The sequence below is a fragment of the Rousettus aegyptiacus genome, unplaced genomic scaffold (genome assembly GCF_014176215.1).
Source record: "Rousettus aegyptiacus isolate mRouAeg1 unplaced genomic scaffold, mRouAeg1.p scaffold_m13_p_4, whole genome shotgun sequence".
Lineage (NCBI taxonomy): Eukaryota > Metazoa > Chordata > Mammalia > Chiroptera > Pteropodidae > Rousettus > Rousettus aegyptiacus.
Window position 1 is genome coordinate 1,735,439 of NW_023416307.1, and position 22,613 is coordinate 1,758,051.

Below are 22,613 nucleotides of genomic sequence, written 5' to 3' on the forward strand. Positions count from 1 at the left end.
CTAGGGCTGAATAACATGAAATTAAATGGAATACAAGTGCAAAATAAGTGCACACTCAACTCTACTGGCTTGAAATATCTCAAACATTGACGCCTTTCAAACGCCGCGAACGCTTCATTTCATAAAAGATCACGTTTTAGAAACCTGAGGGGGGAAAAAAATGGAATGTGCACGGGGGAAAAAAAGGAGTCATTTTTTCAGGATCTCTAAGACAGGGCTTTTGTGTCAGGTCTCATTTGACGGAGACAAAACGGAGCTGATGAATGTCATAAGGGGATGGTGTCTAAGATCGGAAAATGATCCTGGCAAAAAAGGAACTAGCCATTGAAAGCATCTCCTTCCAGAACACTTTGAGACGTCACAACCTCTTTCAGGCAAGGCTGAGAGCAGTGGGGGGATTATCCAAGAGCTTTTCTGTTCCCGGGTCTATAGTGTTCAACACATAAGGTTGTTTTATCACCAGGGGTGGTTGAAATTTCCCTGGATTAGTCAATGAAGAGGGTCTAAGTCAGGCCGACTTCGGGGGTGATCACGACTCACACGTGCCAAGGCCAGACATGACCCACGTGCTCACAGGATTCTGATGCTGAGCTAGATGCCGTCATCATGCTCATCGGCCTCATTTACAGATTGTACCCTAAGGCACGGAGAGGAACGTGATCAAGGTCATGTAGCTGGAAAGTGGCAGAGACACACCCTAACCCAGAAACACTGGCTCCCAAGTCCCCCCTTTGAACCACTGAGCCTGAGCATCTCCCAGCATCCCCCTGGGGGCCTCCTCGGCAGGTGGGCAGTAATGAGACAGGGGGATTCCCATGCGGAGTTCAGTGTGACTTCGTTAGCACCCACAGGCTGAGAGTAATGAGAACACCTGATCTACAGAAAAAAGCAGAGTCAAACCAACGGTCCACGGATCCATTGTAGAAATGCTGTGAGGTCTTTTTTAAAGTTTAAGTAACACAAGAACTCATTGCTAGGCTATGTAAAAATGGATGGCTGGGTGGATGGACGGATGTCATTCTCCCAAGTCTAGTAGGCAAATATGTTACCTTTCCCCACCACTTCTTCATGAGGTGATAAAAGTTAGCATCTTGAAGGAGGCGGCAGCCTTTTCTCCCCACCCACTCTCATCCCCAAGAACACCCAGCCTCCCCCACCCCTTAGCGCCCGCCACGAGCTCAACATCCCGAGAACCTGTGTTGCCTGCGGAACAGAAGTGGCCACATCTATACTAAGAGCATCATCTATACTAAGTAGACTGATAAATAAGATGAAGTGTTACAAGAAGAGGGCACGATGAGCTGTCTTCAGGGGAGACCCTGACGTGAGGTGCTGGACGTCGGCATTCTTTTCTAGAAGCTTCAGAAACGATTCAGTGATATCATGACTACCGACACTGCACCATCCTGTTTACATATCAATGTAGCTTAACCAATCAGGGCATGGAGAAGGCAAGAAGCGTCCAATATTGTCCAACTGATGTAGAAAACCAAACGTGAATTGTATCGGGAGCATTCTGCACGTGGCATTCAACACCTTCTTCTCAGCAGAAATTTGCTTCAGTGTTTTCAGACTGGTCTAGAGAGTCAACTGTCATGGCTACTCCCAGTAGCAGTAGTTAATATACATGGGCTTTTGCTTACTTTTTCTTTGGTTGGGAAACAAGTAAAGGTAAAAAAAAAAAAAAGGAAGGAAGGAAGGAAGGAAAAATCAGCATCGATTTCGGCTCTCGCCTCATAATTCTGTTTCCAGGAAGACCGCGCCGTGTTTCCTTGTCATGGCACTTGGCACGGATGTTCTCATTCAGGTCCTCTCCTGGTCAACTCCAGCCCCACTCCCGCCCTAACGACTTCATGTTCAAAAAACACTCCTGTGTGGGACCTTCGGCAACGCCTGTCTTACCACAGCCCCAGCGGCTTCTCCCAAATTCTCTTACACGTCTAGAAGACTAACCGTCCTCTCATTCTTTGGCTGTCTGAAATCGGAGTCCCTGCTGCTCAAGCCAGCTCTGTGCCCGTCCCCCTCGGGCACGCTGGCATTCCACCTCCAAGCACATCAAGACCACGACCCTGTCAACACTAATTCGAAAAGTCCTCTGTGCACCCCTGCGTTCACTGCTGCGCTATTCACAATAGCCGAGACAGGAAAGCAACCCAAGCGCCCATCAGCAGACAACTGGATAAAGAAGTTGCGCTTCATATATGCAATGGAATATTACGCGACCATGAAAAATGAACTCTTACCATTTGCAATTACACAGATGGACCTAGAAGGTATCATGCTAAGTGAAATAAGTCGGACAAAGGAAGACAAATACCGTATGATCTCAAGAAACAAGAATTTGTAGAATCTAAAGAAATGAGAAAACAAACAAAAAGAAAACAGACTCACAGATACAAGAGCAAACCAACGGTCGCCAGATGGCAGGAGATTTGAGGGGCTGTGTGAAAAAGGCGAAGGGATTGAGAAGTCCAAGTTGGTAGTTACCAAACGTCACGGGGCTGTGAAGTTCAGCGCAGGGAATATAGTCAATAACATCGTAATAGCTGCGTAGGGTGCCAGGTGGGTGCCAGACTAATCAGGGCATCACTTCGTAAGTTATATGAATATCTAACTACTCTGCTGCACACCTGAAACCAATATAAAATAATACTGCATGTCAACGCCAATTGGGACAAGACAGCATCTTTGTCCTCACCCCAGGACCTCTTTGAGAGACAGAGGGTCCTGTGTGAGGGAGATTTTCCCATTCCATTTACCTTTATAACCACAAATAAGAAAACTCCTCGGCTCATCAGAACACAGATACATTTTCTTCTAAACCACCTCTCTCTGGTGTCTCCACTGTACCATTAGGAAATGCTAAATCCTCATCTGAGGACACAGTTAAAACTACGGCATGAAAATAACCGTTTCCAGCACGGGCCGGGGGCGTGCGCGTGTGCCGTGGGACCTGTCGGGGGCAGCGATGACGTCCGAGGGAACGAGGCAGCCCCGCCGCCAGCGAGGGGCTTCTGTGGCTTCTCAAGCCTCTCAGACACTCGCCCAGCGGCTCACGCCTCACGTCCTTCCTCGGTGACGCTAACTAATAACAAGATAGCGTTTCAGAATTTAATAAACCCCTAATTAAAAGAAGCCTAAATAAAGAGTGAGCATACGGTAGTTCCTTCTGATAATCTGGTACGTGCCAAGTATCTATAAAAAGGCAGAAGTCGTATTAAAAGGTATAATTTCTGACGGAGTTTTTTGTTTTGTTTTTTTTTTTTCCCTGACAGTCCCGATGCAGCAAGGGCTACCGGCAAAAAAAAACAAAAACAAAGAATATGTCTTAGTTTGGTTTCCTGTAAAGCAGAAGCTGAGACAAATGCTGTTTGTACCACAAATGGGGGCGGGGGGGGGGGGAATGGGAAGGAGGGAGGAGGGAGGAGGGAAGAGGGTGGAAGGAGGGAGGAGGGAGGAGGGCGAGCCCGTGCGAGGATCCGTCACCCCGCCGGCGCTGCAGGTGCGTCCAGATGAGGCCGGGCCCCCTGCGCCCGAGGTCAGACCCCAGCGGGGAAGGCGAGCGACTCCCCACCGGCTCCTGCCGCGCGCGGGCCCGCGACGTGCAGCGCCGAGAGTTCGTTCCCGCTGCTTGGAAACTGGGCACGTCCGGCACCTGGCGCGTGCCCGGGGACGAGGAGGAGGTGCCGGGGCAGGAGGAGGCGAGGCGGAGAGACGCGGCGTGGGCGGCAGGTGCCGCCCCCTCGCTTCGCACCTGTCTCCAGTCTGGGGGGCCCGCGCCGAGCCGGCCGCCCACGAGGGACCCCGCGGATAGGTCTGGAGGGACGCGTGAGAGGCGTCTGACTCGCACACGAATGTGGCCGGCCGACTCTCCTCGACCAGGGTGCAAAATCACGGACGAGCCTTTTCTGTGAGATGCCCCACCGGCGGAACGGGCCACGTCCGGTGAGCAACCGGCTTTGGAGCCGCCTCTCCCGGTACGTGGAGCTGAGCGTGGCTATTCGGGCCTGAGCGGCCTCTCCCGTGCCCCAGCCGGGGCCGTACACGCGTCAGCAGTGCCCGGGGCCCAACGGCGTCGGCTTCCCCGGAGAGCGTGCTGTCACGCGGACCGTCAGCGGCAGGCCCCAAAAGAGCCTGATGCGCGATCGTCACGAAGCCCCAGTTCCCTTTGACGATGACTGTCTCAGTTATTTCTCAGCCCCCCAGTCTCCCTCGTGAAGTCTGTCACGAAACCTTCGAGTTCTGGGACCAGTTGCCATTAGGTAAGGGGAGGGAGGCGTTTGTCTCAGGCACGAAGTACAAGGAGGCACCAAGAAACTCATCCATCAGGACGAATACCGCTCGGGGGCGCTTGTCTGCGGACTCTGTCAACAGCAGAGCGCGATGGTGGCTGTCAGGGCCTGGGGGCTGGGCCTGGGGACAAGGCCGAGGACAGGAAGGGGCACCAACCTTCAGTGCTGAGATGAATAAGGTCTGAGGATCTAATTAATGGGCGACGTGACGGTCACAGGAGATCACATGAGCTGAAATTCGCTAAGAGTGAAATCTGAGTGTTTTCACCAAAAAACAAAAACAGTAAATGCACGAGGTGATGGACGTGGTGATTAACTCGACGGTGGGAATCTTCCACGGTGCATTCGCTGTGCACTTTACAATTTTATTTGCCAATCATACCCCAATAAGGCTGAGAAAAGGTAATGTTTTACAACATAAAAAGTGCCGCGATAAGTCATGATGGACAGACATCGACACTGAACGTAAAGGCGGGGTCCGCCGGTCTTCGTGGTACAGCGAGCTTCCCCTTCAGCTCGGGCTCCTGGGTGGTCCACCAGGCACTGGTCACGTGTAAGGAAAAGAACCAAGGAAAGGAAATAAAAGTTCGAGAAGCTGAGCGATTTTGAGGTTTTGGAAAGTTAACCTCACACGGTCTTTGAGACCTTTCAGTTGCAGCTTCCCTGCGGGCCGTCTCCACAGGTTATGGATCTGTGCTGTCATTTTGAGCTTTTCTGCGATAGGATTTCCAGAAGATCGCAGTCAAGGGCCCCGTCTTTCAGACTTTGCCGTCGGCACCCAGGGAACAGGGCACGCCAGTCGTATGTCATAGTTGGGACGGAATTACCCAAACCTCACCAATGCGGATGCAGAACATCGAGCAGATTACGCCTGCTTGGCAGACGGCCGGCATGCGCTAGTCCATCTTTATGACGAAACACAGGCTCCCATTAGAACGTATGTATTTTTCATTTCGGAAGTTTGAAGAGAACGGAACATGAAATGAATTCCGGCTGGTTAAATCTGGGGAACAAATAAGATTTCGAGCATGTTTTCTGAATCGACACCCATAGAGCTTCAGTGGATAAATCCATATTCACGCCCAAAACTTAGCTGGATGTTTAATTCGGTGAGATACAGCTTGACAAGAAAGTCACCACTTGGAAAAGTCGCCACCTTAGGGGTGGGGATCGAAGAGCCTCCCGAAGCAGTTAGGGCCCAGGTCAGCACCGGGGACCCCACGGCTCCCCCTTCATGCCTCATCTCCCCAAGGTGCTCGCCCATTTAGCCCCCGGATGTTGGGAAGAGCTCTGTGCATGCCCTGACAATGCTGGAGAGAAGATGACGACCCCCATGGGCCGAAGCTCGCAGGGGACGAAGGGCAAAGGGACCCCACAGACGCCTCTGGCTCACAGAGGCACTGCTCTCAGCCTGTTGTCAGGCCATCGGGGGAGGAAGTGGACCGGGCCCCTCACAGTCCCGGGCTCAGCCTCACACTGCCGCGGCACAAGGAAAACCCTCCCATCAAAGGCTTTGGGCTGTCCCAGGCTAAGAAAGAAAAATTCTTTTCAAAAGCAGGTTGTCACAATTAGGCCCATTCACTGAGGCGCAAAACCGTGAGCAGAGAAGGTCGCAAATCCAGGGTCAGAGGCCCCGACGCAATCCGGGGCGAGGCGTGGGTGACTCACTCCCGGACCGTTTACTTCTCCATCCCTGAGCCAGGCACGCCGCTGGGCCCCCAGGGTCCCCAGCAGAAAGGCACACTCTGACCGATGGCTCTACCCCTGGGGGATGGACAGAGACTAAATCAACCATGCTCAGTACTGAGCATGACCCGAGATGGCTAAGACCAGAAGCAGGAGCGCGGGGTCCCCAGCTCACACTGGTGTGGGTGGGGTCAAAGGGTGTTTCCCCATCTCGAGAAAGGAGTGTGTGTGGCATCGCCCCCACCCGCTGTGACCCCTGGGGAAATCCCTTATCGGCAGAGTCTCCGTTCCCTCCTCCGAGAAGGGCAGATCAGGACCTCTGGCTCCTACCGGCCACCTGCCGGGCCCGAGCACCCAGTAGGCATGCTCTCCCTGCGGTCCATCATGGCAGCATTCTGCAGGAGAGGCATGCCTCGGCGGCCTCGAGTGGTCGGCATCTCCGTATCCAGAGAAGGGGAGGACCTGTTTCAAGGTTCTTTTTAGCATTTTACCCTCCGTTCCCGGCCTCTGGCTTCTGTCGGGCTCTGTCTACCAAGAAGTTGCAGAGGTTTGGCAAACAGGGAAGAAAAATCCACCCCGTCCCCGTGGCGGCTGAGCAGCTCTTGCCAGCGAGCGCTACTTAACGCCACCTGCCCCCCGGGCGACGCATCTTTTCTGAAGCGATTTCCCTTGGTGGCACCGCCTTCCTTTCGCGCTGCTGTGCCCTAATATCCACGTTCCTAATGGCTTCGGTGCCCCCGAAACGGCAGCGTCGTGACAAGCGGTTCCTCCGATGGCTCATAAATAAGAGGAAAAACACGAAGCTGCATGTCTTTGGGGTAGAAATTGCAAATCCTTTGAAAAATTAATATCCTGCACGAGAGAGACGTCGAGATGGAGATCCGTCCCCAAAGATCTCGGTTCGTCCTTCTGAGCATTTTTTTTTCTGTGCTTCCTTTCGATGGCCGTGTTTATAAAGACCCAGGACGGTGGGTTTCCATGGTTTTATATTTAATGTTTCATTGATGAAGGATCACGAGTCTCTTAGATGAAATATCAGACTTTAAATGAACAGAGGAGCAAAACCACGGTGACTGCACAGAGAAACGGAGTGAGCAAGGGAAGAAGCAGGTTGCCGGTGACGGCCCGGGGCCACCGCAGTCATTACATTCGGGGCTTCTCCGCGTGTCAAAGGCGCGTTATTAAAGATGGCCTCCGAGCCGGAGTCCCTGAGCCGTTCTGAGGAGCAGAAGAGACGTTCGTGCCAACATTTCGTGATAAGGACAGAATAGATTTAATTTCTTGCCTCTGATATTTTTAAACCGTCTATAATTCTCCCAGTAACATTTTGAAAATTGAGCATTAAAAACTCCACTAATTTAATCCCTAAGGGCATAGAAACTCATGTCAAAAGAGACCTCCAGTTGGGTTTTCTTTTTTTAAAATAAGTTGGTTTTAAAAATGACGAGATTTTCAAGGACAAGTGCATTAACATTTATACTCCTTTCTAATTCTTCCTCTGGGCTGGCTCTCACCTCCGCAGGACCCAAAGGCTGGGATTCTGCCTCAAATACTACATTCTGCTCCCAGCATTTTCATCCTGACCTTGGTGATAATAGCAATAATTAGCATCGCTGTCGTGAGTTTCAGGAGACTATTTATGAAAGGATCCTCAGTTTTAGGGATTCGTGTTTTGTCTCCTTGAAATTCAACTTATGCTTCATCCTGCAGCCATAGTTTTTAAATTAGCATTTTCTAACCCTTAAAATTCTGTGTGCCAATTTTTTTTTAAATAGCATTGTCTTCTATTTCTAAAAGGAGGATGAGGTCATTATGAAAGTTCTGGAAGATAAATGCACAAGGAGGAAAGCAAAAACAAAAACAAAAACAAAAGCAAAAAACAAACAAACAAAAAAACCACCTACATATAATCCAACTAGTCAGCTCAACTTGTTACCAGTCCTCACGGTGCAGGGCAAAGCGACGGCCAAAAGGACCCTCACCGGCTGTGGGGCGCATTCCTGGGCGCTCTGTGGCCACCAGAGCCTGGCCACAGCCTTCTCCCCACCCCCACGTGGGTGAGCCGGAGGCGACGTCGAGCGTCGGTTTGAGGGAAAGCACAGAAGTCCAGTTCAAGACTGGCGCTGGGTCTGCGTTGCAGACGCTAATGCTCCCCCGCGCTTCAGACACCTCTCTGCCGTTCGAGACTTTGGGGAGGCTGCCGCCGGTCTCTTGGTTATTTTCTTACATTTCTAAAACGTCAGCTCTTAAATGGCTCGGAAATTGCTGCGACGCGTGATTTAATTGATTGTCGAGCCTGCGTGATCATGCTTTCCTCGGGCCAGTGTAAACGCCTTGCATCGTGGAGCGGGTTGATTCGTATTTAGGGTGTGATGACGAAGAATGTAGGTTCTGGGGTTGTGGCTGGGGGGGACTGACTCTACAGAGGCAGACACAAAAGAGCTTTTGGGGGAGAGAGAAGAGTCTATATCTCAATTTTAAGAGGTCAAATCCGCTACCCAACTAAAAAAGGTCACTTTTATTATACATAAGTTATGCCTTAAGAAACCTGACCCAAAACAGAAAAGAGTGTCCTGGAATCACAATGTCCGGCTCCCCCAGCCCTGTCACTCAGCAGCTGTGTGACTCTGCGCAGGTCACTCCACTTCTCTGAGCCTCGGCGTCTGCTTTCATAAGATGGGGATCACGATACACCTACCTCATCCGGCTGTGATAACTCAATGAGATAAAAACGGTCACTTTGCCCGGATCTGCTCCCTAAAAGGGATCTGACTGCGAAGTAATGGTAAAGAGGCTTAAAGAGGTCTCCCTCCTCCTTCCCCGTCGTTTTCACCTGCAGTAGACGAAGTAACGAAGGGACAGCGGGCCCGGCAGCTTGGGGACCCGGAGACGCCCGGCTCTGCCGTGTAGCCGGGCACTTGCGACAAGTGATTTTACTCCTCACGTCATGGCTTCTTCATCTGCTCAGTTTCGTCTTCATGAAAGATTACATTAAATTAAGTTTAAAAAGTAAACATACATCTCACATGGCCATAATGAGAATGCAAAAAGAGAATTATTACCATTTGCGATCATTTTTTTCCATAAAGTAAACAGCCTCTACGTGTCAGTTGTTAAGTTATTAATTTCGGGCCACGTTTCTTGGGGCTCTGATCCTGGGTGGATGTATTTTGCATGTTTGGTGCAAATCACCGCTTGTATTTTCTTCTAGAAATCGAAGATGCCGGCGGAGGGCAGAGCGAAGCCTGAAGGAGGAGCGTGGAGGATGCTGGGGACAGTTAGCGGCCCCGGGACAACGTGGGCCCGTCCAGCCCACTCTGCGAACTCTCCCAAGCCTGGCGCTGAAGAAAAGGACGTATGAGTCAAGTACAGCCGCCTCCATTTATGCCCACGACGGGTGAATTAACCTGTCTTCGGCTTTCTTTGGAAGCCCCCGAGATTTGTAAGGTGCTAGAATGACCCCGATTGTGGAGTCACCGTGCACTTTTCACATCTGAACTGCACCCAGAGAAATGCTTCTCATCTATAGCCACGCCACTCTGAACAATTCCGATCCCCTCTGATCTCGGAAGCTAAGCAGAGTCGGGCTTGGTTAGCACCTGGATGGGAGACCACCTAGGAAGACCAGGTGCTGTAGGCATAAAAATAAAAAATAAGGGATTGTAAGCTGACAAGGTCCTTGCAATGTGCAAGGACAACCAAGGGTTGCCTCACTTAAAAAAAAAAAAAAAAAGAAAAAAGAAAAAAAAATACCTCTTCATCTACCTCACTTTTTTTTAGCCCCGTAAATTTGAGTCGGTTCCTTAGACTATCCTCAGAATAAGGTGGTTGGTAGGCCAGATGCTTCTAGAACAGCTGCTGTAAGTGAAGGAAAGACAACAGGCTCGCAGACAAAGCCGCAGACATCCACTGTGTCCACAGAGGTACCATAGTCAAACAAGGCAGAAAAGGACAAAAGAAATTAGCTTTTTCTCTCCATCCCCAGAAGTTATGGCTGACCGGACAAATGCCAAGAGGAAAAAAAAAAAAAGGAGATGGGAAACTTTCAATAAAAGATAAATGCGAAGGCAGAAACCGAGATGTGCCAATAAACTAACTCATTTAAGGGTAAATCTGCCTTATACAAATGGTGAGGGAGAAAGCCGACAGGCACGGCCGGTTTTCTAGAACAAAATGAAACCTATGCTGTATCCTTGTGAAAATGCCAAGCCTTCCTGTCCCCTCTAGAGTCATGTGATTTCGGGGGAACGTTTATATTTCAAAGGCCAGAGAAGCTGACGTGAGTCCAGGGAGCCTACGCATGGTTTCCCCAGATTATGGAAACGGGCCGCGGAGAAAGACGCCTCTCTGCTCTGCTTCCCACAGGAACGCCAGCACGCCACGCCTCCACCCCCTCCGCGATTCGGCCGGTAGGATGCGGTGTGGGTGTACTCTAACAAAGGCCAACGGCGGCCAGTGACGAGTGAGGGAAAATGTCCCCGTGGCTGGGACACTCTTGCCCTGCCGGCCTCTATGCAGCCATCTATCCTGGGCGCGGGACGGGCACTCACCAAGGCCACGTGGCTCCACTGTGGTTGAGCCAATCGTGGCCAAGTGCACTCGGCTTCCTGACCAAGGGAAGCAAACGAGGCACAGAAGAAGAAAGGACACAATCAGATCCACTGGGCACCAAGGGACGTTCACCGCTGAGCGAACGAGGATGCTTCCAGGTTTGGCGCAGGCTCCGTCTGTGTGAACGCGACAGCCATGTTTTCTCAGTAGCAAGAGCGCAAGACTCCCATGGCAACGACCACGTGGCGTGCATAGAACAACTATTCTAATTAGACAGATGCCAAACTTGAGACGCAGAGAGGTTCAGTAACACGGAGCCCAGCGGAGGGAGTGGAATTTGAACCTGGGCGGAGTCAGTACACTGGTCACTTGGTCTTCCCGGTCTGGATGGAAAAACCCTGGCTCAGAGCATGCAAGACTTGATGTCGACGACCCCACGTGCCACCAATGGTGCAAATGCGTCACGCCTCAGTCCACTGGTGGCAGCGAGGGAAACGTGCGTCCCGCCCCTTCTCGGTGTAGACAAAAAAAAACACATGACATCACACGAAATTCTGTGTGTGACAATGCATAGGCCATTTCAGAAAAACGATGGCACACACCTCCGACGGGGCCCTGGTCCCGAGCCGCACTGTGTTCGGCGCCCGCTCTGACTTCGAATCTGCAGATGTATTTCCTGCACCCGTGAGGACAGGCCTCGGGACCGTGCGGCCGGCTCTGCCCCGTTGCCCTGCCTTATGGTTTATCTGGCCTTGGGGGCTCTTGTCTGTAGTCTTCCTAGCACCACCGAAGCTCAGTCGCCATGCGATGGCTTCTCGTGACGACGCAAAGGCCTGCACTTGGCCCCGTGTGCTTCCCCAAGAGGGGGCGTTTCGAGGCTTCGGAAGCTAGGGACTTTCTTTTTTGGTAATAAAGAAGCAGCCAGGTTTTTTTTTTTCTCCACTCGACTAAAACAAAAATAGCTTCGGGACACGGGAGAAGTCTGAGGTTGTGTACTTTTGGAAGAAAAGAGAATGTCTTGTCCTCAATCGGCTGTCACAGCTCAAAAAGCAAACTGAGACACCGATTACAAGAGGGGATGAAAGCGACATGGGCCATTTGGTCAGCGGCTCCCTGGGGAGGTGAAAATTCTAGCAAGGTCCCCATTGAAACAAAATGCGCCCCGCCCACCCCCACCCGCAGCACCTCCCGCCAGCGCGGCTCACAGCTGTGCCTCCTTCCGGACGGATGTTTGCTCCATATTTTACTTTCAAACCCCTCCAAAATCCAGAATGACATAATTTTCAAGAGAAAAAAAAAGTCGTAATTTAAAGGTCACCTTCCGGGGACAGGGCTGTGGCAAATGGTCGAAGCCCACGCCGAGTGCTTCATAGCTACGTAGATTGACCCTTACTACGATAAAGCTCTTTGCTTCCCAAGCACAAAAATGTTTCTTGAATGGAACGAGCCTAATCCATACGCTGTCTGTGTCCCTCGACGTGGCCTGAGCAAGGAGAGAAGGTGAACACAGAAGACTTTCTTGACGTCTGGGATCAGAATTGGAGGGATTTTTCATGTGGAGTTTAGAGTTCAAAAGATAGGCTTGCCAAGTGTTTTCGAATCCACTGCACGACTCTCTGCTCACAGCAGCCCTGCAAGGTCAGCCAGCATCGCCTGGCTCCTTATCCGAGCTCGCTGCTAGGTGGCCTTCCTCAGAGCCAGCCAGAAGGTTCCATCTGATCTGTGGGAGAGACCGTCAAAGCGCTCCATGGTCAGGCGCGAGGCATTCCAAACGCCTCCGCATGGCGAGGGGAAGTAAACGCATACAAGCCTCCAATGTTGCGGAGGTGTGGTGGGGTACGTATCATCGGCTCGCTCCCACTACAAAGCCATCAGGCAGGACCTCGCCCAGGTGTGCGGGAGGAGAAAAGCCGGCCTCATGGCCCTGTGACCTGGGCAGTCATGGGAGCCTCTGACGTGGAAAGGCCCCGAGCTTGGTTTAAGCCTCCGTCATGGCCGTCTTGGAATTCTTAACGACGTTCAACATGCAGCCCAGCATTTCTGTGTTTTGCTGTGCCCCACAAATGGCCACTGGTCCTGTCCCCACCACCCAGTCGCAAACTTGCTCCGACTGCCCAACCCCGTCTGAGCTCTCACCGCCTTGGCAGAGGCTTCTCACGGAGGTGGATTACAGAGCAACTGATGACAGCATCGTGGCTGGTTTTTAAACTGCCTCATCTCTGAGGAGATGTGCTCAACTCCTCCGAGCATGTCCTGCTTCCTTGTCGCAATACTAAAGGGACATCGTAGCAAGAGCAGGGTCCCCTGAGGGCACTGCTTGTAGCTCTAAAGTTCCATTACACTGCATTTATATTTTTGTCATGTGTGAATTCAAAATCCTCATCAAAAATTCAACTGCGGGGGAGCTCTCACCGGAATTTCAGCCAAACCTGGCTCTCAGTAAGAACTCAGCAAAAAAACGATGACATGGAAATTCACAAAATAGTGACCGAAAAATGAAATGAATGTGCTTTGAAGATGGGAAAGATTGAATCTAGATTAAAAAATAACAATGAACTTGCAGGCGGTATTTGGTAGAAGCGACTTGACAAATTGCTATATCTATTTTAAGACGTTATCTTCAAGAAGAGGTGAAATAGCCCACATTTCTGAGGTATGGAACATTGCTAGAAATAATATTTGCCACGTGGCACTGCATTATCTTGATATTTTGACAGGACTTATGCATAAGTGAGAACAGAACTATAAATATAGGATGAGCCCGCGCTTCGAACACGTTGCAAAGGGAAGAAAAGAATCATGCTGGTCGAGAAGCCACCAGGGACTCCGAGGCGCCAAAGGCACAGGGATGTTTTACCGCGGACGAACACTGATGTTCACGCAGAAGGTAGACTCCAGGTGTATCTAAACTCGTTCAGGCATTTCTCGCAACCAGAACACGGGGCTTTCAAGATAAAACAATATGTGCAATTCCAAAAATCGTATCGACTGTCCTCGTGTGATCTGCTTCCAATAGACCGAATAGATGGTTTTCCCCTTATCACTTTTAAAGGAAGATCGAGTAAGTCAATAGAACCCAAATATTCATGAATAAACATGGGAAAACGTCCAACATGTTTGAAGCAATTTCTATCACTAAGCAGGAGTTAGAAGTCAACTGTAGCCTCATAATAGACATGTATCTGTAATCATTGGACTTAAGATTGCTAAATTCTCACGGGATTCTAAGATCTATGACTTTTGAGGTCAACCATTAGTTACGGTGGTTCTTTTACAATCAGTATTTCCTGAGCCCCTAATTTTGTAAGCAATGATGCTATTGGGAAGGTTTTCCTGAACACTTCTTCCTCCCCTTCCCAGCCCTATGCAATAACAACAATCCTTGCTTCCTTAGCACTCGGTTTATATGGCGAATAGATCTATCCTGCAACCCAGTGAGTGTTATGTTCTCTGTCTCCCTCGCTACGCCATACGGTCTTTGAGGGGTAAGGACCACGTCTTATTCATTCACCCAGGACAATGTCCAACACACAATGGTTTCTCCATCAATGTAAGTTAAATGACTTGTGCTGGGACATGAAAAGGTACAGAAGACTCAGTCTCCGTCTTTCAAAGTTTCATGATCCGGAAGGCAGAAAGAAACACGACCAACAAAATAAGTGATTACCGATCACACCTGCAATGGTTTTGACCATAGAAGGGGCCACATACCCTGAGCAAGCATTTTTTAGGTGTTTTACTAGGGGTGGGGGTGGTTCAGAATGCTCCTTCTTATTCAGATAGAGCCATGATGCACAAGGCATGGAACGAAGCTGACCGGTCTAAACTCAAAACTCGGCCGGGCAAGGCAGAAGAGGACTTTGTCAACAGAGGCCTTTCGAAACAGTTCACAGGAGCCGTAACAGTTCACATGGAGAAGATGCCATGTATGACTGGGGAAGGAGGGTCGGGACAGGGTGGAAATCTAAATGTCTAAAAATAAGGCAGGAGACCTGGAGAAGGAAAGCACGACTTTGCCAAGATTTCTGTCACAGTTCTTTTTCTCCAGGAGACTAATCAAAAAAATCCAGGACGACAATATTTTTAATGTATTTCATGTCCAAGTCTTCAATGGAATTGGGACAAGTGAAAATTAATGGGGTCGTATATAGGATATGACAGAAAATGAGAAATTTAATAGGATAGGACATGTGTAAGTGAAACCTAGACTGGTTTTTTCTCAGGAAGCTCTGTGATTTTGAACAAGTTTAGCCTTCGGGCACTCCGTTCCCTGTTTTCAAGGGACTCCTTTGAATGAAATGACAACTGTGGCCTCCTTTAAGTCTTCGAATTCTAAGCAGAACCACAGCAGTGACAGTCTTTCCCTAGGTCGACGGTCTTTGAGGAGGCCGACTGCACCCCGGGGAGGGGGAGGGCCGCCATGTGCGAATGCACGTGCTGAGCACAGCGCAACCCCGGGGGCCGCCGCGGACGTCAACGGCGTGCGAATGGCACCTCGGGGTTCTGTGGTGCTCGATCCTCACAACCGGGCGCGGTGAGGAGAACTTAAAACCTTCTGTTTATATCCTTTTTTGGAATCTGAGATCAGTAAGAAAGAAACTAGGTTTTATCAGCAGCCAATTGGATTGATACTGACATGGTCACTTGGTGAACTGGGGAAGGTGGGCGTCCCACAGCTGAGGACGATCCAGGACACGCTCACTTTTGACTTGCTCTCAGAGTCCTGCCAAGAGCCGCACTGCAGCTCCTTGTGCTCCCGTAAGAGGCTTTACGGATTATACAGTCTACCTTGAGCTAAACTAATCTCCCCACAGTAGGTAAGTGGCTTTAAAACATTCTTGCGTAGTCACATGCTGCGACATGGATGGACCTTGAGGACATTATGCTAAGTAAAATAAGCCGGTCACAACAACGCAAATGCTATGTGATTTCACTTAACGGGGTAACTATAGTAGCCACATTGATAAAAACACAAAGCAGAATGGCGGTGACCAGGGGACAGCGGGCGAGAAGGGGGGGCTGTTGTTCAATGGGTACAGAGTTCCCGTTTTACAAGATGAAAACGTCCTGGAGATCTGTTTCACGATACTGTAAATAAACTTGACACTGCTGAATTTTACACTTAAAAATGTACCGGTAAGATAGTCAAATTTATGATATGTGTTTTTTAACACAATAAAAAAAAAAATTCCTGCATAAAATTTTCCCAGATCGAAAACAACATGGCCAGCAAAAGCAACAAGGAAACAGTGGACGTGCTCACTAACCCTTCTCTTAGCCCATCTTCCTGAGCGCCCACAGGAGATTAAAAACCACAGTCCTAAAATTAGGCTCCAAAAAAAGGTGCGGTTACCAAGACTATTTAAATGACAGCTTTCCATGCTTTTCCATTAACAGCTAACTTTCACAGGTGTACATTGTGCCTTGAAACTTTGGCAAGGGTTAACAAAGCCATCTCTCTCAGCAAGATATCTAACACTATAATTCATTTCATCGTTCTCTTTTTTAATATTTCTTTTTGTGTGTTTTATAACTACACTTAATATATCAGCACACTAGCACTCATATATAATTTTTAAATCAATTTTTTAATGTATTATGCCAAAATGCTTGAAAATTTTTCCAACAGGGTGAACCACTGAAAACTCATCTGCATTCCCTTGATCTGTCATAGATCTACGGGAGGGCAGATGAGACGGTGCCTCAAAAGTTGGTAAGTTTTGAATGTCGGTTTTTAGATACTTGTTGCTGGCCACTGTTAAAACAATGACAGCTGATTGTGGAAAAGTTAGAGAAGGAAGGGGACAGGATAGTGCTGGTCTCGCGAGGGAAAGGACGCACTCCTGGGAAACCACCTTGAACCGTTTGGGGAGAAGGCGTTCCTGCGGCATAATGAAGTCTCGCTTGTTGCTGGCTCAATCTACGATTCCTTGAAATGGATGAAGGGGCACGATGTTTAAAGGAGGGCGCGAACCTCTCCCATCTTGGATGTGGGCGGGTGTGTGCCAACACTGGGGTCTGCTGATGGCTTCTCACCCCCACAGGAAAAGACATCAGTACAATGGAAGCTCCAACACCAGCACCCTCAGGCTTGCGACCGGATCGGTTCATGCTGTTGGGGACTTTTCTGCACGTCAGACACGTGTGGGGAAAGAGGAAAGCCTGGGTACCCAGTTACTAGGCTTGAGAGGGAAAAAAAAGTGACATTTTTCTAACACCCCTTACGGAAACAGTGGATATTACTTAATATGGAAATTATGTATGTAAGTATCTTAAATTTTAAAACAGGTGTAAGTTCTTAATTAGTTTTTTAATAAGTAGCCGTGTGATCACCACGAAACCATATTGGCTGAAAGAAAATCTTGGGGTACAGGGAGAAGATATTTTCGTGTTACATTTTTTACTCTCTCATTTGGTTGAAACAAATGATAATGAAGACTGTCAGGGGTCCTCTTTTCAGGTGTTGTGTAAAATTTAAAAAGCTAGTCGCTTGCGTAAAAGCTTGTCCAAGGCTCAGGTGTGGTGCGAAGGGGACAGAGGACCATTCCCTCCATCACGTCACTCCGCAACAGCTTTGGATTATAATAGCCGGAAAAGCATAATCTCCAGCCGACCCAGGCACAGACACATCTATCAGAGCGTCCTTTTTAAAGCTAACATTCCAGACCGTGGAGTGAAAGATTGACATGTGGACGGCCCGAGACGGTTCCGTCTTGGCAAAGGGCGTGACTGTCTTCGCACTGGGAGCAGAAACCGCCTCGAGACACGACCTGTCCTGCTCTCCATTCTAGCTCCATTGCACTATGAAAATTGCCTCATTTGAATAGTTCTAACAGGTCATGCTTTACGGCTTCCTTCCCCTTAGACGGTCTGCAGGGCAGTTTTCAATTGGCGGGTGATTACCTTCCTGCATTATGATTCTAATTTGTCTTCCTTTTTATTCATAAGGTGGCACTTTAAGAGCAAAATAATAAAATAATGGCGCTTAGTGGGTGATTGATTTTTCCACCGGCGGGGTTATAAATGTGGCCAAGCATTTCCCTTTCAGAAATGGAATGAGAAGTAATTCAGTGAGATGCCGAAGCATAAATTTAGGGCCATTTGCAAGGCATGAACGATATTCGAGCAGATTGATGCCTGGAATGCATAACTCACGCTGAATTGTTCATGTAAAGTGGCCCAGAAATGAACGCGGGATCTAAAGGTGTGCGCCCTTGACGGGTGTGGCAGGACTGTTTGGCTCGTGACACGAAACAGTGATCTATGTAGCGCTTTCTCCTATCTATACCCAAAAGGCACCTGCACCAGATCGAATGAAACATGTGTCTCTATTCATATGTATACCTCACCTCATTCCGACAGTTGGGAGAAGAACAGTAAATAGTTTACGCCCAGAAGTAACAGGCAAGTGGAGACGGGCCCTGCTGGACCACACAGGGGCCAGCACACACAATTCGAAGTCTGACATCCCAGGAGGACAAATGCGAATTGATCCCTCTTTTTCTGTTACGAATTTTCATATATTCCCCTTTCAAATATAAATGAATTTAAAGCATTTAAACATGCAATCATAATTAAAATATTTGTTTTCATCAACCCCAAGGATTCATTTTTAACTATTAATTATAATAATTAAATACGCCATTTGCTTTCTGGAGACTCGATGGGGTCTGCCGTCAACAGCACCCCGCAGCCGCGGCTCGGCACGAGGAGTCGGCTCCCCAAACATCTGCTCCGACTCCCCCGACCTCCCCCCTCTAAGCGCAGGCGAACTGCTTTTCGATTTCTACAGGGCGCGCTGTGCCCCATGAGCTCTGCCTCTCGACCTGCAGTTCCTTATGTTGGAATCGCCTGGAACTTGTCTGACATGCAAGAGCCTCGACGAATTCAGCCCCGGACTCCAGAATGTTAGAACGCTCCCTCCCCCTCCCTCGGCCCCCTATTTTCCTTGACATTTTCCCAAATGTCAAGACTCCTTTCTGTTGAGATTCTTCCCGGTTTTTCTCATTTTCTTTGCCCGCAGTGAAAGCATTCATCTCGCATATGTGATCACGCATCCGTTTTCGAAGTAAAAGGATTTCTGTGGCAAACGCACGTTTCAAGCCAAGAGTAAAGAACAAAAGACATAAACGCTCCATCTCAGGATATATCAAGGCCACAGATCTCAGCATATAGAAAAGACGGTGCCTGGTTCGTTGGTCACATTGACTGATACATCCACATCCCCAAAATGCATTTATTCAGCCAATAACTACACATCATCAAGTGCTGAACCGGGAGCCGGGCCTTGAGGATGACATAAAGCTGTCTCTGTCCCTTCCTGTCCCTGTTCACAGTCTAGATAGGATAATTCTAACAATCAGAACGCAACCTATAATACCTGCCAGGGACCAGATGTTTGGGTTTCTCCAAAGTTCATGCGCTGAAACCCTAACCCCGAAGGAAATGGCAGCTGGGAGGCGGGCAGGCGGTGAGGGCAGAGCCCCGTGGTGGATCGGAGCCTTTTGGAGGAGACCCCAGAGTGTTCCCTGCCCCTTCCGCCCTTCGACGGCACGGGGAGACATCTGTGACCCAGAAGCAGGCCTTCGCTCCACCACGGGGCTCTCTGAGCTCAGACTTCCGGCCTCCAGCACTGTGAGTGACGCATGTCTGCTGTTTACAGACCAGCTGGGCTGCTTGCTGCAGCGGCCCCGACACACCAAGGCGCTGTCTTAACGGCATGATCTGCGACGCCGTGTTTTACAAAATATCAGTCAAACATAATAGGAACTTATACATATGCATCCCCTGAAATCTTTTTTCCCCCAGCAGGAAACCACTCTGGAAAATCATTCTAATTCACGAAAAGCCCCAGGCTTGGGGTCTTCATGCGTTCAGATGATACAGCGTGCCCAGCAGGCACAGAACAGAAGGACTGAGGATGAATTGTGAAGCCCTCCACCCACGGCAGCACCTCTGACGAAGCCCGAGAGCAGAGACGACAAGGATTTAAAAAAAATCAAAGCAGAGAATACGATTATCAGAAATCCAAGGTACTTTCCATCACAAAAACCCGGGTCTTCTTGCATTCTCGAGCGCACTATTCCGCTAAGCCTTTAATGAAATCAAGTGTGACTCATTTGTTCCATTTTCCTCTCCGAAAAACAAAAAAATAATAATACATCTTGCGTTCTTAGAATTCGAAAGAGGAAACCGGCGAGTCTAAGCCCCGCAGCATTTGTTAATGAGATGCGGGGTGAGGAAACGAAGTGCATGGCAATGCATGGAATCGTCGGAAAACACGGTTGTCACGGTTAAGTGGGGCCTCTCCCCAGGCAGGAGAAGTCCGGCTTCGAACCCAAGTCGTAACTGGTGTCTTTCCATATCTCTGTGCAGAGTAGAGACTCTATTGTTATGTGATCCAGCAAAACCACATGGCTCTTGCTGGATCCTTCCACAGCTTCACCGCAGAGCATCCCCGAATGAGGTTAGACTTACATGAGGAACTGAACTGTCATTTGCCCTTCTGTTCCTAGGCCTTTGGGGTCAGTTATGAAATCCAGATGTTATGCAATGACTCTCAGCATCAGAGTGAGCAAACCTAACCATCCACCCGTCAGCATGTCCGAGCTCACTATGATATCCCAGGAAGCACACGGCCATCAAAATTCTCATTTGAAGCCTTCATCTTACTGTACAGCTCACCCTGATGGCTAAGTAATGCCCAGACTACTGTCCCATAATATTTTGTAGTCAGCGGCTACTTTTGACAAAAGAAGAACCGTCTTTTCTGTGCCTCCCCAAGGCTTACGCGGGCCTGGTGTCTGTCTGCTTGCGACCTCTGCCCAGCACAACACCTAACTGCTCCCTCCTCTCTGCGGACGTTTAATGAGCAAGGCAGCAGCCTCTGACCCACGCCGAGGACAGACGTGTGGGTCTGAAGATTTGCCCGTAAACGTCCTCCGTGTGTTCGAGCAGGCCTCTGACAGGCACAGGAAAGCTGTCCTTTCCTCCTGGGCCACGTCTCTAAGGAAAAACAGCCCATAATCCTGGCGCCGAGTCGCAGCGTCCTGCCCGGGCAATGCAAGAAGCTGCGATAGCGAAACGAAGGATTTCGGGGATGCGTTCCCCAGGGGGGCTCAGGGCTAATTAATAGCTGCTGACTGACGCCTTATGCAACTGGGAACTCCTCCACGCCCTCGGGAACAGGGCGATGGTGTGCAGTTTTTAAATCAGCTCTCCAAATGTGTGCCCTTCCGCCTTAAAATGCGGCCCCTGGCTCTTCTGAATAACCTCTTCTGAAAAGCAACTTAAATCAGACACCTGAATAAGAAAATGGGACTCACGGTCACTGTTCGTGGGACCCTTTCCATCAAACTGTGTTAGGGGGCAAACGAAGAGAAGCTTCTCTTCCTTCCCGCGCCTGGGGGCCCAGCGGGGAGGGGAAGGAATGCATTTCGTGAACGTCAGCCTTGGGGGTCATGATTTCTGATGCGGCTAACTTACCGCAGCCTGCATTTTGATCCTCCTGCTAAAGTATCTTCCAACTCAGAGACTGCTCCAGGCACCTCTGACATACTTTAATGCTGAGATGTAAATCAGACACCCCCACAAGCCACCTCCACGCTCTCTCATTGCCCTAAATTTGGACTTTACTTTTCTTGCTCTACTTGAGATGTTCTTTTCAATCACATGTCATTAACCCCCACCCCGCCCCCAAAAGCGTTGTCACGGGGAATAAAGAAGACCTTGTGTTGTAAAGTCACCGTGTTAAAGCCAGCTCCAGGCTCAGCGCCCCCGCCTCTTGCCTTTCCATTTAAGGCTGGAGAGCAGAGCCCACCCCAGGGAGCTCGTGGTCCTTGGAGGGGCTCTCAGCCCAGCCTGGGGGTGCACCGGCCCAAGGAGGTGGCTGTGAGCTCGGACATTTTGCAGTGGGCACTGAGGCCTGATGGCTGGAACAGGAAATGTTCGCCCACCAGATTCAAACCCTGAAATCGGTGGAAAGTCACCAAACACTTTGCCTCGGCCTCTGCAGTGATTAGTTACACAGGTAAGAAATGCATCAGCTGGAAACTGTCCCTGTCTGAGCGTCATAAAAACGGGGAGCCTCGCATAGTCCATCCAGCGAAAGGGAAGCTCGGGGAGAAGGACGGGGGAGATGCCACTGTCTCCCCAGAAAGGAGCTGCTGTTCGACTTTATTAAATGTTTTAAGCAGATTTAAGTTTTAGTCCAAGGGCAAATTCCCGTCCTCTAAGGAGCACACCCCCAGAAACTTGGAGGTCGGCCAAAGAGCTGGTCACCCAGCTGGTGGCCAGAGAGTGTGGGCTGCACGTGATGGGCGGGAGGCAGGGAGGGGCCGGAGCAGGAAGGGGGTGATGGGCAGCAAAGGGAGGCAAAGAAACGGGGCGAAGACACCTTCTGATTTTATCAGCAGTAAAGGGACTAAGGCAGGGAGCTCTTGCAGCCCCCGGCCAACTTGCCGTGCGATGCTGGGGGCAGGGCCGCGGCTGCGGAGCTGTCCCAATTACACGCACGCCCCAGAAACGAGGTTGCCACCCTCACTGCAGGGCGGGGTCCGGGGCACTTGCGCTCGCTCCCCCGGAGGACCCACAGCTGAGTGAGCACTGTGGTGCTGGGGCATCGTGAGGACCACGCTGGGCAGGAAGGTGCCCAGCAGGAGGCGGGGTGGCTGAGCCAGCGAGGGGTGCTGGCGGGGGGGCCGCCACTCGGGGAGCACTCCTGGCGGCCACCTCGATGGAAGAAAAGGGGCCCCAGGACCCTGCCGGCTTCTAAGTCCTTCTTCTATGTGGAACTATTAAGTCGTGTATGACAAAGCCACCGCATTCGGCCATCCCTGCCTGTTCCCAGCAAAGCGAGGTGAGCTGGCACAAGTACAGAAGCTTCTGGAATCTCTGCGGAGCGCAGCGGAAAGCCCCCCAGCCCAGCACGAGGGACACGGAGGCCCGGCCCTCGCTGCGCCTCCCGATTTCGGAGCCCCCCTCCTTCTGCCCACACCCCCCCCTTCTCCTTCTCCGGAACCCCCGTTCGGGGAGCCCCGCATCAATCACATATCAACGACCGCGGGGCGGTCTGCCGCCCAGCCT

The 22,613-nt window shown here is 50.2% G+C and overlaps 1 protein-coding gene and 1 pseudogene across 1 annotated transcript in view; one reads left to right on the forward strand and one right to left on the reverse strand.

Moving 5' to 3' along the window:
* The window catches only part of PCP4 (Purkinje cell protein 4), a 51,830-nt gene that overhangs the window by 27,969 nt on the left and 1,248 nt on the right, over window positions 1-22,613 (reverse strand). The gene's annotated exons all lie outside the window — the stretch shown is intronic.
* On the forward strand, window positions 9,500-9,618 carry LOC118602610 (annotated as a pseudogene).